The following is a 15,574-nucleotide window of genomic DNA, read 5'->3' as shown; positions in this document are numbered from 1 at the left end:
GGGAGAAATTTTCATTTCACTCTTAGGAGTTGTTGTTTAGCCATTAAGTCGTGTCCGACTCTTTGTGACCCTGTGAACTGTAGCCCACCAGGCTCCTCTGTCCTTGGGTTTCTCCAGCAAGAACACTGGAGTGGGTTGTCACTTCCTTCTCCAGGTGATCTTACTGACCCAGGGATCAAACCCAGGTCTCCTGCATTGGCAGGCAGATTCTTTACCATGAGCCACCAGGGAAGCCCCACTAATAATTCAATTGTTTACAAAATGCAAATGCCTCAAAAATCTGGCCTTTGCCTAGAACTGCACGCTTGTATGGCCAGTCTACACAGCAGGCATTTTAAATACAACGGGGTCAAAGCAGAATTCTTGGGTTACATGCATTGCTTGCCTGGGTGTGTGCTAAGTTTCTTCAGTCATGTCTGACTCTTTGTGACCCTATGACCCCAGGCTCCTCTGTCCATGGGATCTCCAGGCAGGAACACTGGAGGGGGTTGCCATGCCCTCCTCTAGGGGATCTTCTCAACCCAGGGTTTGAACCCCTGTCTCTTACATCTCCTGATTGGCAGGTGAGTTCTTGATCGCTAGCACCAACTGGGAAACCCAAACCTGGTCAACCTTTAGCTTTCCCATAGCAGCAATTTTACCACCTGCTCAGCTGTTCAAATGTCTTCGAGTTCTGGGCAATTTTTCTTTCTCTTACCCACTTCCCCCACACCAAGCCACACCAAGTACTAAGTCTTTTAAACCCTGATCTCCCAGTATACTGCAAATCCATCAGCGTCCATCTCCAAGGTCACTGTCACAACCCAAGCCATCAGAGTATACACGTGTGTGTGTGTTTCTGATTTAACTTTGCAGTTGTTTTCCTTGCTTCTATTCCTATTGCTTTGGATTCCGTTCTCTCCACGTGAGCAATGAAGTCCCCTATTTAAAACTGTTTAATTAAAATTTTGCTTCTTTAGTTTTACTTTATGTTAATTTTGGTGAAAAACTTGTACAAGTGGAAATTTCTTTTTTTTTTATAGGTCACAAGGAAAAGCACAACAAAAGTTTGATTGTCTTTTATTTACCATTTTCAAAATATTCACTTGGTTCTCTATCATCCTACAAATGTGACTGATGGGGTCCTTTTTTCCCTTAGTATTATTGTAAGTGTACAGATTTTAATATATCTGTGGTGTTTTAATCCTTTGCATTACAATTCTCATTTTTCTAATGAGAATTTTCCCATTTGAATGTATGGCAAAACCAACCAATATAATATTGTAGAGTAATTAGCCTCCAATAAAAAAATTAATAAAACAAATATTAGGAGAAAACACACACACACACAAAGAAAACTTTCCCATCCTTAATTGGGATTTCTAATTTCTAATTTTCCCATCCTTAATTAGCATTTCTTTCTAAAAAATTTTTATTGGAGTACAGTTGCTTTGATAGAAGCTGTCATTGCACTGAGAAGAGAATCCATAATCCTTACTCCACCCTGCCAAGCCCAGCACTGATCGGCCTCTGCCCAGGGTTCCAGCTTCACCTTCCTGCATCCTTGGTCCAGCCCGCTCGTTTCCTGTTACGCTGTTTATTTCATCTCCTCTTTCACTAGGCTGAGCTGATTCCCATTAGGCCCTTCATGTCAGCTCTTCCCTCTGTTTAGAACACTTTTCTCTCTGGACACTGATGTCACCTCCTTTAAGAAGCCCTCCTTGATCGCCTGATCTTTAGGAGCTGTGCAGTCACCCTCACATGATTCTGTTTCAAAGATTTGAATTCCACGTATTACTATCTTATGATTTTCCTGTCCATTAGATTACTCCCAGCACCTGTGGGAGTGCTTCCACATATGTGTGTAATACTTAGATGCGTGAACAATGGAAGAACGAACCACAGAACAGCAGGTTGCTGGTTAATGAAAATATGTAAATACATACAAGCACGTTCTCTCTGGTGACTGTATGTTAACAGATGTTATAGAAAAGATTCCTGCCCTGAGTCAGAGGGCCAACTAGATGAGCCCTGGGTCGTCCTCCAGCCCTCACAGACTATGGTTTCATGAATAATTTCCATTGTCAACAGCTCAAAACTTAGCCGTGAAGAAATCAGTGATTTGCTTCATTTTTTTTTTTTTTTAAGAAATTTAAAAGGGAAGAAGGATGGAAGGAGAGAAGAGAAATGCCTCTGGGACAAGTGTAAATTTGAAAATGGATGCGTTAACACAGGTAGGTTAATGAGTGGGCTTTGTATGACTTTAGTTGCTAGACCCGAGTCAAATGTCACACAGCCTCCTTTCACCAAAAGTCACGGCTGTGCATCCACACGTGAGCTTCCACCATGCACATTTTCCTGACTGTGTCTGCCTCAGATGTTGGCATTTGTACTTTTCTATAAAAATCATCCAAAAAGCAGAGATGCCTTCTCTTCTATGGACTTCATCTGTTCCTCGTTTCAACTGTATAAATATCATTTGCATGTCCTGGGTTTCTGACCCCTACCAGTGGAGACCAGATCGATTACCCATGAGCCGCTCAATTTGCAATCATTTAAAATTCCAGGCTCTATCTGGTGCAGACGACGAACAGTGGGAACTCGTCCTGGCGCTCTGTCCCGGTTTGTTTCTTTCCTTTCCCATTTGCTTTGTTCCCTGTCCATCCTCCCCAGTTTTCTGCCTGTTTCTCTTCTGCGTGCCCCCTGCACGCCTTAGGGCAACTGCTATCCCCTTTCACTAGCCATTTAATTTTTGGTCACCAAACAGAAGCGTTCAGTGACCTTCACATCCACAAAGTGGGTTCACCAGTCTGCTGGAGGCAGGTGTCCCTGCGTCAGGGAGGCAGAGGGGGCAGATCCTGGCCCCGAGCTGCGTGTGGCTGGCCCGCCGGGTGGTGACATCGCTCACTCGGGGCCCCGCACAGCTCCACCGGCAAACTGGTCTGTGTTTAATCTGCTCCAACCACAGAGCAAATGTTTTAAATAAAGTCTCTGCATGAGTGAGTCACTACTCTTCTGGCTTTTATACGACATACCGAGGAGTGATGGTTTACTTTGCCTGAGTAACAAAATTAATATAAGAGAAACATTTTTGTTATGTGGTATCTTTAAAAAAAAATACAGAAAAGAAGAAAGAAGAGACATATGGGCCTGAGCAGTGAGATTTGGATGAAAAAGTTCCACTTGACACAAGGGAAATAATAAAAAAAAATGTAGTAAATTTTTTTTTTTGGCAGGGAAGGGTAAAAAAGGATCAACAAGAAGTAGGAAAAAAACCCTACACTTTCACCAAACAGCTGCAGTGCCTCTAATAATGTCCCTTATGTCATTTAAGGTCACAGTCTCTAAGAAGCGTCATCTATTATCGCTTTTGAAAGAGATGTTTTGTATTCACAACCTTGTCAGTTTCCAGGGTGTGTGTGTGTGTTCTTTGGAGTCGGTTACAGTAGAGGAACGTGTTGGTGTTCTCGCGTCTCTCCTTAGGGAGCTGGTTTAGGGGTAAACGCAGGCAGTGGTGGTTGCCCTTCTCTGACTTGGAGAACGTTTCTATGCTATTTTGTTTGACCTGAAATGGCCAACTTCTGTAATATCAGCTCGGTTTTCATGACTCCTGAAGTCCAAACCAAATGTTCTCCATCCAATGGACAGAGTGTAGCTTGAAGACACACAAAGGTGTTTGGGGATTAAGTTCACTTATACGTGAGCATTATGGTGTGTGGGCTAGTCTGTTTATCACTTTCATTTTTCTGTGAATGGAATCTGATTCTAAAATGAAAGGGAATTTCTTTTGGCCCCAATCTTGCCTTCATCCAAGGAAGACACAACTGATTTAAAAAAAACAACAACAACAGATGTCTTTGCCCAGCTTGGCAAGTTGTGCAAGGAAAGAGAAGCCCAGTATGAAATGGCAGATGCGGGGAAGATCAAAGAAACCTGCAAAGCCTGACCTTCAAGTGAGGACAGGCTTAGAGTGCATCCTGTCTCTGCAGCTAGGAGTCGGCTCTCGCCCTACCAGTCATCTTACCAGGGTCCCTGCTGGCAGGCGGCTTCCCTCTGGGGGATTCATTGCCCTCATCTCAGAGTGAGACCCGCACGCCTGCCTGCTTCCACACGGTAGGAAGAGTTGAGAGCATGTCTGCAAAGTACTAGCACGTTGCTGGCGTGTAATCAACGCCCATCTAATGATTCCACAAATGTCGGTTTTATCATAAAGTACCTGCTGAGAGCATCTCTCAAGGCCCCTTTCTCTTTCCTTCGCCTGGTGTGATGTGTACACAAACATCGATTAGATGTCCACATAATAGCGTTGAAAAAGTCTGAGTTTAAAAGCAACGTCAGTCACAATAGCACCAGTTTTAAGTTGCACATGATGACTTCTATTTGTTCATTTATTTTTTCAGAGACTGTGTATGAGCCTGCAATGACCCAAGCTTGATACGTAATTGAATGGGCCTGACTGCAACACGTTTGGAAAGGAGCTTTAAGAATGTAGGATTAAGTTTGGACTGGGATTGTGAACATGGCAGTTTCATTAGTCATTTTTCGTAAGAGGCAATGCAACACAGCTGACTGTGAACAACACACATTTGAACTGTTCGTGGGTTCACTTAGACTTGCAGTTTTTTTGGTAATGAATACCACGGTGCTCCAAGATCATGGTTGAATCTGCAGATGTGGAGTCCTGGACATGGATGAACTGGGTACACACAGATGGCTGACTGTGGATTGATGAACTGGGTACAATCAGACGGCTGATTGTTGACTGTGGATTATGCTTGGACTTTAAACTGGGTGGGGAGGGTTGACACCCCTAACTCCATGATTTTCAAGTGTCAGTGTACTTTTGAAGGTAAATTTAAAGTCAGACACTTAAGTCTAGGAAGGCAGTCCAGTGCTGTAGGCAAAAACTGAATTCATGACCCAGAGTAGAGATTTTCAGATGGTCTTCCATGGAGCCCTAAGCTTTTGTATTGTCTTAGGGTTGAAGGTCGGAGAAGGCAATGGCAAGCCACTCCAGTACTCTTGCCTAGAAAATCCCATGGATGGAGGAGCCTGGTAGGCTGAATCCGTGGGGTCGCTGAGGGTCGGACACGACTGAGTGGCTTCCCTTTCACTTTTCATTTCACACATTGGAGAAGGAAATGGCAACCCATTCCAGTGTTCTTGCTTGGAGAATCCCAAGGAAGGGGGAGCCTGGTGGGCTGCCGTCTATGGGGTCACACAGAGTTGGACACGACTGAAGTGACTTAGCAGCAGCAGCAGCAGCAGGGTTGAAGGTATGTCTCTGTGTGTGTGTTTGGTTTGTGTGTGTGTATGTCTGTGTGTGTATCTTTGTGTGTCTGTCTGTGTGTGTCTCTTTCTGTGTGTATCTTTGTGTGTGTGTGTCTCTGTGTGTGTATGTATGTGTCTGTGTGAGTCTGTATCTTTCTGTGTGTGTATGTATATGTGTCTGTGTGTGCATCTTTGTGTGTGCGTTTGTGTGAATGTCTGTGTGCGTTCCTCTGTGTGTATCTTTCTGTGTGTGAGTATCTTTGTGTGTGTGTCTCTGTGTGTGTGTATGTGTCTGTGTGAGTCTCTGTGTATCTTTCTGTGTGTGTATGTATATGTGTCTGTGTGTGTCTCTTTGTGTGTGCGTCTGTGTGAATGTCTGTGTGTGATTCTTTGAGTGTATCTTTCTGTGTGTGAGTATCTTTGTGTGTGTGTGTGTCTGTGTGTGTCTCTGTGTGTGTGTATGTATATGTGTCTGTGTGTTTATCTTTGTGTATGCGTCTGTGTGTATGTCTGTGTCTCTGTGTGTATCTTTCTGTGTGCCTGTATCTTTGTGTGTGTGTGTGTATGTGTTTTTGTGTGTGTGTATGTATGTGTCTGTGTGAGTCTGTGTGTATCTTTCTGTGTGTGTATGTATATGTGTCTGTGTGTGTCTCTTTGTGTGTGCGTCTGTGTGGATGTCTGTGTGTGATTCTTTGAGTGTATCTTTCTGTGTGTGAGTATCTTTGTGTGTGTGTGTGTCTGTGTGTGTCTCTGTGTGTGTGTATGTATATGTGTCTGTGTGTGTATCTTTGTGTATGCGTCTGTGTGTATGTCTGTGTCTCTGTGTGTATCTTTCTGTGTGCGTGTATCTTTGTGTGTGTGTGTGTATGTGTTTGTGTGTGTATGTATGTATGTGTCTATGTGAGTCTGTGTGTATCTTTCTGTGTGTGTATATGTGTCTGTGTGTGTACCTTTCTGTGTGCATCTTTGTGTGTGCATCTGTGTGTGTGTCTCTGTGTGTATCTTTCTGTGTGCATGTATCTTTGTGTGTATGTGTGTATGTGTTTGTGTGTGTGTGTATGTATGTGTCTATGTGAGTCTGTGTGTATCTTTCTGTGTGTGTATATGTGTCTGTGTATCTTTCTGTGCGCATCTTTGTGTGTGCATCTGTGTGTGTGTCTCTGTGTGTATCTTTCTGTGTGCGTGTATCTTTGTGTGTGTGTGTCTGTGTGTGTGTGTATGTATGTGTCTATGTGAGTCTGTGTGTATCTTTCTGTGTGTGTATGTATATGTGTCTATATCTTTGTGTGTGCATCTGTGTGTATCTTTCTGTGTGTGTATATGTGTCTGTGTATCTTTCTGTGTGCATCTTTGTGTGTGCATCTGTGTGTGTGTCTCTGTGTGTATCTTTCTCTGTGAGTGTATCTTTGTGTGTGTGTGTGTTGGGGACTGGGAAGCCTGCCTGCCCTGTCTTCTCCCCCACCATCTCATTAACAGCAGTTTCATTTTATTTGTATTGCTAAGATTTTTCTCCGAAAAGGTCTCAGGGCTAAAAATAATGATGAAAACCGCTGAGCAGTTTAGCAAAGACAAGACCCACAGGGCCAGCAGAGACCCTCAGGACAGGCAGCAGGGAGCCGGTGGGGTCTGCTCCAGGGGTTGGCGCTGGCTGGCACACAGGGGTTTTTCCATTACCTTTCAAGTTGGGCCCCGAGGACAGGAACCTTAACTGCTGACGGCCGAGAGGACTGCTCGGGAGTTCAGTTGTTGATAGGAAAATTACAGGGAACGAGTCGGCAACGTCATTGAGGCAAGAACACATCTTGTGTTAAACTGGGCTGTAAAGGTCTGAACCATAGCCATAACATCTGATCCAGTCCCTCTGGCCTGCGAACAGCTGTGGTCCCAGGACCCAGGGAGGGGCCAAGATGATCTGCAAGGGGAGGTCCCCACTCGCTGCCCTTCGAGAGGTGGGTGTTGGAACATTTCAGGAGCATCACCTGGGCAGTTTGTTTAAAACGCGGGTTGTGTGTTCCTCCACCAGCTCGCTGCATCTGGATCTCAGGCTGGGATCCAGAAACTTGCTCTTTTTAACAAAATGTGTGTCCTGGTGAATCTAATACCCTCTAGTGTGTCAGGACAACCTGCCAAGTTTCTCAGAATTTCCTGTTGCTAAGAATCACGCATGGTCGTGTTAAACATGCAGCTCTTAGACCTGTTCCCCAGAGAAGCCCGGATGAGATTGAAGAATAGTTGGTTTATCATATTGTGTTGGTTTCAGATGTATGGCAAAGTGCTTCAGTTATGCATTATATCTTTCAGATTACTTTCCGTTATTCACTGTTACAAGATGCTTGAGTATGGTTCCCTGTGTTCTGCAGTAAACCCTTATAGCTTGTCTGGTTTGCACATAGTACCTTGAGCTGTCAATCCCACACTCGTAATTTACTCCTCCCTTCTCTCTTCTCTGGTCACCGCGATTGTTTTCTGCATTTGTGAGTCTGTTTCTGATTTACACTATATAGATTCATTTCTATTATTTTTTGGATCCCACATATAAGTGATATCATATAATATTTGATTTCACTTTGTTTCATATTCTCTGGGTCCACCCATATTACTAAAAATGGCAATATTTCATTCTTTTTAAAAATTTTGCCAGTTTATTCTTATCATAGATACTAGGAGGGGGAATATTGAGATAAGAGCTGAGTTTGTGGGATTTCTGGCTTTTGTTGAAGAGCTATTGTAATATTACAGAAAACTCCCAAGGAATATTTAAAAAAAAATCATTTTCGTGTTTCCTTCCTCTCATGGGGAATGGTTTTATGAAAGTGTCATTGTAAACAGTTTTCTGAGATTGGAACAGGTATGAACGACAAGAAGCACTGTTTTTGGTGGACTGACAAGGGGGCCTGTTTGTCATTATTTGTGTGAACTCCAGGAGTTGGTGATGGACAGGGAGGCCTGGCATGCTGTGATTCATGGGGTTGCAAAGAGTCGGACATGACTGAACGACTGAACTGAACTGAACTGAACAAATGATTGCAAATTAAGTCAGCTGACATCAGATGCCATTGCTTTCCATGTTTGCTCAGAAAACCACTTAACCTCAGTGGATGCTTTGTGTAGGTGTAACTGATAGATGTTAAATGTTTTTTGCATTTTCATGCTTTATTCCCAGAAGACAAAGTAGGAACTGCAAAATTACAGCAGGGTTAACTTTGGCACCTTCACCACGGCAAAGAAATGAACTGGGTCTCTGGAGAGCATTTTCTCTCCCTTTCTATGGAGGGGACTCGTTTTTCCAGTTGATGGATTTGTTGACTTTCTTTTATGTTGGAGTGCAGTCGATGTCCTGTGGACTGTGGGTTCAGGTGTGCCGCAGAGTGATTCGGGCATACTTATACACGTGTCTGCCCTCTGCGCGAGTTCAGGCTTTCAGATTCCACGTGTGAGTGAGATCACGAGGCAAGCTTACGAGGATGAGTGTGTTTGGGAACAGCTGCACTGCAGTTGGGGGCGAGCAAATGGTGGCAAAGCTTGTTGAAGGCTGGGGGTAAGTTGTATTTACAGGCGAAGACTATAAAGTGGGGGCAGTTCGGGGGCAGTTCAGTTAGTCAGTTAAAATCAACAAGAAACAGAGACTGACCTTGAAAGCTTTCTGAGCAGACAGTCAGTCCCGTCACACAAGCGAAGCTCAGTGCAACCTTCTTGGTGAGACCCGTTCCAGCTGGGGCACTTCTCATCCATGCCTCTGGCGAAAACTCCCACGGGTAATACAGGATCACCTTTGATCAGCATCCCGCCGTCCGAGTCCCTTAGTCTTTAAGTTTGGTCTGCCCGCGTCTCCAGTTCACACCCTCTGGTTCTTTTTTAGATAGAGATTCTTTCGCGCTAGTCTGTCTTCTTGAGAGCAGGGCCGAATTCAGAGCAACCTGTGACATCGTCTTGATGGTGTCACCCCTTGGGAGGAATTCCATGTTTGGCTCCTGGGAGGGCCCCAGGAACAAGCATGAGGGCTGGGCAGAAGATTCCTGAAAGTGTCCCTCAACTCAGAGAGCAGCAGGTGGGGGCAGAAAGTGCAGGTAGAAGGTGACGTGAGACCACATGATTTCCCAGAGCTCTGAGCAGACACGCGGACTGAACCCCTGCCTGTGGACCTCTCAGCAGGGAACCGGCAGCCAGTGCCGCTTGGGGGGCGGACACGATCCTAGGTCTGGACCGCCACTGCCTGGCCTGGGGGCCGTTTGGACAGTGGCGAGTGGCCACTCAGGAGCCAGGGGTGAGACCAGGTGAAGTCTGAGCATTGCCTATGGTGACAGTGTTCTGGGGGAGAGAAGGAAGCCAGGACTTAGTTTGGGGGCGTCAGAGAATGGGCTTCCCTCGTGGCTCAGTGGTATAGAATCCTCCTGCCTATGCAGGAGACACAGGTTTGATTCCTGGGTCTGGAAGATCCCCTGGAGAAGGAGGTGGCACCCACTGTAGTGTTCTTGCCCAGAGAATCCCATGGACAGAGGAGCCTGGCAGGCTACCGTCCACGGGGTCGCGAAGACTTGGACATGACTGAACAACGACAGCGTGAGAGAATGGAGCTTTAGGGCTTCTCACTTTTCCTGAGTGACTTTCATCCTCCGAAGAAGTCCAGCTGGGTCAGAAGCCTAGAGATGGGTAGGTAAGGGTGTGGGGCGGGGATGGGGACAGGTCAGAGTGCTGTATTCAGGGAGAGACCCTGGGAACCTGGGTACTCGGTTTCCACCCTGGACAAAGAGGGCGATATAAGTCCTCTTCTGATACAACCAGGGAATTTTCAGAATTCCTTTGTCATTTTCCACTGTAGTACATTGGACTTGACCTTATTTCCTCCTGATGCCTGCTACCAAACTCCAGTGGTTCGTAATCTTTCTGGAGCAGGTGGAGTTCGTTTCACACGGCTGGGTTTCCCCTGTGCTTCTTCGAGAGACTGTTGTGAAAGTTTCACTTCTCTTCTATAGAATGTAGGTGCTTGCTGTGACGTCCTTGGCTGCAAAAATTAGATGAGTCTTTATCTCAGTAGAATATTAGCTTTTCCATAGAAATCACAAATTTAAATTATGCACCATGAAACGGCGTAGAGAAGCTGAGAAAACTGAAAGAGAAAAGAGTCTATATTCAAGTTTCTTATTTAATAATTTAAAGTGCACACTAATTGAAGAATCTGGGATTTGGGAATTGGTCATCTCTAATGAAACTTCCTTCCAAGGAAGACAGTTACCTAGATAGTATATTAAAAAGCAGAGACATTACTTTGCCAACAAAGGTCCGTCTAGTCAAGGCTATGCTTTTTCCAGTGGTCAGGTATGGATTGTGAGAGTTGGACTGTGAAGAAAGCTGAGCTCCGAAGAATTGATGCTTTTGAACTGTGGTGTTGGAGAAAACTCTTGAGAGTCCCTTGGACTGCAAGGAGATCCAACCAGCCCATTCTAAAGGAGATCAATCCTGGGTTTTCACTGGAAGGACTGATGCTAAAGCTGAAACTCCAATACTTTGGCCACCTCATGCGACGAGTTGACTCACTGGAAAAGACTCTGATGCTGGGAGGGATTGGGGGCAGGAGGAGAAGGGGACAACAGAGAATGAGATGGCTGGATAGCATCACCGACTCGATGGACACGAGTTTGCGTGAACTCTGGGGGTTGGTGATGGACAGGGAGGCCTGGCATGCTGTGATTCATGGGGTCGCAAAGTCACGACTGAGTGACTGAACCGAACTGAATGAAACTTCAGTATTTGGAGTAAAGGGACTGAAGATGAGAGGTGGACTGAAATGGGACGTCACATTGCTGCTGCTTTAGTACATAGAAAAGCTTTAATAACTTTGTTATAATTTTCGCTTGAGGATTCCTCAAAGAAAAGGCTCCACCCAACTCCCGTTCTATTCTGTGTTCATTTTCTTAGTCCTTTGGCAAAAAAGAAAATCAAGAAATCCCAAAGTGGACGCGGCAGGTTTGGAGTGATGGGGAGTGGGTCTTTAACTGTGACTGCGTGGCCCCACAGGTCTGCACTTGATTCTAAGAGTCTTTCTTTGGCCTTGGTCTGGTCTCAGTGTCTCTGAGTCAAAGGGCCACTTTTTCAGCTGCTGAATGTAGGGAAATCTACATGCAAGTGACCTCAAGCGGCCTGTGATAAACAGTGGCGCTGATGGCTTATCAACACCATAGCAGGAAAAAGTGTTCCTCATGAGTAAGGCGTCGGGCTTGTTGAAGGCATCCAAATCGGCCCGACACATGGTTAGTGGCAGATAAGATATGATCCAAAGGTGCTGACTCCCTGCCTTGGAATTTTTTGAAACAAATTTTGGGTTTGAAGGGAAAACAAGCAAACAGGAAAATGAACATGCAGTAGAACAAGAACAAAGGAAAATTCATACACAAAATGAAAGGAAAATGAGTCAAAGAGATGAGTGTGGGTGTTGATTACTTTATTCTGACTTTACAGTTGGTCGTTTTATGTCAGCATTGTGCACGGTGTGATCTCACTGCCTTAGGATCCCACAAGCGGAGTCTCAGAATTCACTAGAACACGTTTTCCCTCCCAGGAGACCTTGGTTAACTCTGCTTACTCTGACCTTATTTAAAACATACTCATCCTGTAGGTAATGACCAAATGTAACATGAAGACATCTTATACGTCTGACTAAAAGCTCAACGGAAAATAGGTAAAGAATACAGACATTTGGCAACTGAATGTAGAAATCACTATTGAAATATGAAAAAAATGTTCACTCTGACAATTTTAAATGAAAATAAGATGGCAATAGCATTATTTTTAAACCTCTGAAAGTGGCAAGTAAAACTGAGAAGAATATGTTCTGTGATGATAACCTACGGTCTTGTAAATTGCTATAATTTTCTTTAAAAAATTTTGTTTTTCATGTTTAAAAAATCTTTATTCACTGTGTTACAATGTTGCTTCTGTTTCATGTTTTGGCTTTTGGGCTGCGAGGCATGTGGGACCTGGGATCTTAGCTTCGAACCTGTACCTCTTGTGTTGGAAGGCAAAGTTCTAACCGCTGGACCTCCAGGGAATCCGCTTGTGTAACTTTCCAAAGACCAGCTTGGCGATACTGTGTTCATTCAGAGACTTGTCTTTGCTTGATCTGACCCATCCTAAAACATAAACTTGATTGTGATTCTTCTGCAAGATGATCTGCTGTGGGTTTCGCCTGAAAACAGGGTCAGTAGATTTTTTTCCTGCAAAGGGATAGGTGATAAATATTTTAGGGTTTGTGGACCACACGGTCCCTGCCTCACTTACTTAGCTCTGCCCTGTGCATAGAAGCAGCCATGTCGCTGAGCCGTGCTCGGTCGAGTTGGACTGTCTGCGATTCCGTGGACTGTAGCCCGCCAGGCTCCTCTGTCCATGGGATTTCCCAAGCAAGAGTACTGGAGTGGGTTGCCATCTCCTCCTCCAGGGGAATCTTCCCAGTCCAGGGATTGAACCTGTGTCTCCTGCATTGGCAGGTAGATTCTTTACCTGGGAAGCAACCTCCCCCCCTGCCCCCCCCAAAAAAAAACAGTCATAGAAAGTAGCTAAATAGACAGGCATGACTGTTTTCCAATCAAACTTTATTTATAAACACTGATATGTCAATTTCATATAATTTTCTCATCTTCCTAATATTATCACCCTTATGATTTTTTCAGCTATTAAAAATGTAAAACCCATTCTTGGCTCACTGGTGCTTCCAAAAGAGGTGGTGGGCTATATTTAGTCATCTGGCCCTGCTTTATAACAGCTATGGCTTAAGACATGAAAGCTCAAAATCCCCAGACTTTTACTGTAGTCTAACAAGGGTACAATAATATTCTGCTTAAAAAAATGTACCTTAATTCAAAATACTTTATTGCTAAAGGAAGCTAACCATCATCTGAGTGTTCAGTGAGTCATAAATGTTCTGCTGGTGGAGAGTTTTAGCTCGACGTGGGTGGCTGCTGACCGATCAGGATGGGGACTGCTGAAGACAGCAGTGAAGTCTGCTGCCCCGATTGACTTCTCCTTCCACCAGTCATTTCTCTGTAGCGGGCAGTGTTGTTTGATCGCATTTTACCCACAGGAGCCCTTCTTTCACAATTGGAGTCGGTCCTCGCAGACCCCGCCGCTGCTGTATCAACTGAATCATGCAGTGTTCTTAATTCTTTGTTGTCAGTTCAACAGCCTTCACAGCCTCTTCACCAGGAGTAGATCCCAGCTCAGGAAAGCACTTTCTTTGCTCGGCCGTAAGCAGCACCTCCTCGTCTGTTAAAGCTTCGTCAGGGCGTCGCAGTGCCACAGCCACGTCTTCGGCTCCACTGCTCATCGCGGTTCCCTTGCTGTCTACCCCCCCACCCCCCACCCCCGTCTACAGGTGTCTCCTCCCCTGAGGCCTTGCGCCCCTCAGAGTCACCCGAGAGACTCCTTCCAAACTCCTGTTAATGCTGACATTGTGACCTCTGCCCATGAACTAGAATGCTGAATCCCTTCCAGAAGGCTTTCAGTTTACTTTGCCCAGATCCGGCAGAGTCACTGTCAATGGCAGCGAGACCTTGCGAAGTGTATTTCTTAAAAAGTAAGACTTGAAAGTCGAAATCACCCCTTAAACCAGGGACTGCAGAATGGATATTATGTTGCTGCTGCTGCTGCTAAGTCACTTCAGTTGTGTCCGACTCTGTGCGACCCCATAGACGGCAGCCCAGGAGGCTCCCCCGTCCCTGGGATTCTCCAGGCAAGAACACTGGAGTGGGTTGCCATTGCCTTCTCCAATGCGTGAAAGTGAAAAGTGAAAGTGAAGTCGCTCAGTCGTGTCCGACTCGTAGCGACCCCATGGACTGCAGCCCACCAGGCTCCTCCATCTATGGGATTTTCCAGGCGAGAATACTGGAGTGGGGTGCCATTGCCTTGTTAGCAGACGTGAAAACCTCAGGATCGCCTAGTCCAGCCCCATCAGAACCCTTGGATGACCAGGTGCATGGTCCATGAGCATTAATATTTTAAAGACAGTCTTTTGTTTTTTTCTCCTGAGTAGTAGGTCTCAACTATGGGCCTAAAATACTCAGTGAACCGTTGTATTGACAGATGTGCTGTCATCCAGGCTTTGTGGTTCCCACTTACAGAGCACAGAGTGGACTGGGCATAATTCTTAAGGGTCCTACATTTCTGGAATGGCAAATGTGCACTGGCTTCAACTTAAAGTCACCAACTGCTTTAGCCCCTGACAGAAGAGTCAGCCTGTCCTTTGAAGCTTTAAAGCCAGGCATTGACTTTTCTCTATAAAGATGAAAATCCTAGATGGCATCTTCCACAATAAGGCTATTGCTTCTACACTGAAGTTTCTTTGTTTAGTGTAAGTACCTTCAGTGGGCTTCCCAGGTGGCACAGTGGTAAAGAATCTTCCTGCCATTGCAGGAGATGTAAGAGACGTGGGTTTGATCCCTGGGTCAGGAAGATCCCCTGTAGAAAGAAATGGCAATCCATTCCAGTATCCTTGCCTGGAGAATCCCATGGATAGAGGAGCCTGGTGGGCTACAGTCCATGAAGTCGCAGAGTCAGACACGACTGAGCGACTAACACAAATTAATAAATAAGCAAATGAAAAACAGAAAGTGTAATAGGATCCTCTTTTTGTAAAAGTAGGCAATAAGTTATCTTAGCTAGATCTTCTGCATAACTTGCTGTAGCTTCCACAGAGTACCTGCTGCTTCCCTGACACATGGATGTTATAGAGGCGGCTGTTTTCCTCCAGCCTCACGAACCAACCTCTGCTAAGCGCCAAGCTTTTCTTCTGCAGCTTCCTCGTGTCCCTCAGCCTTAAAGGAGGTGAAGAGAGTTAAGGCTTTGTTCTGGCTGAGGCTTAGCTTCAAGGGAATGTTGGGCCGGGTTTGATCTTCTAACCAGACCACTGAGACTTTCTGTGTGTCGGCAATGAGGCTCTTTTTCTTTCTTATCATTTGTGCACTCACTGGAGCAGCACTTTTGTTTTCCTTCAAGGACTTTTCTTTTGCATTCACAGCTTGGCTGACTGTGTGGAGCAAGAGGCCTGGCTTGAAGCCCATCTCAGCATCAGACATACTTTTCTCACTAAGCTCAGTCATCACTAGCTTCTGATTTAAAGTGAGAGACTCGAGACTCTTCCTTTCTCTTAAATACTTAGAAGCCCTGGTAGGGCTGCTCATTGGTCTAATTTCAATAGTAGGGACCAGGGAGGCCTGGGCAGAGGGAGAGAGACGGGTCTTACCAGCTGATGGAGTCGTCAGAACACACAGTGTTTATCCATGAAGTCCTCTGTTTTTCATGGGTGGAATTCATGGTATCACAGAACATTTGAAAG

Source organism: Moschus berezovskii, chromosome 20 (assembly GCF_049115385.1).
Source record: "Moschus berezovskii isolate FMDL1 chromosome 20, NW_MosBer_1.0, whole genome shotgun sequence".
NCBI classification, from domain to species: Eukaryota; Metazoa; Chordata; class Mammalia; order Artiodactyla; family Moschidae; genus Moschus; species Moschus berezovskii.
This window is presented reverse-complemented; position numbering follows the sequence as displayed.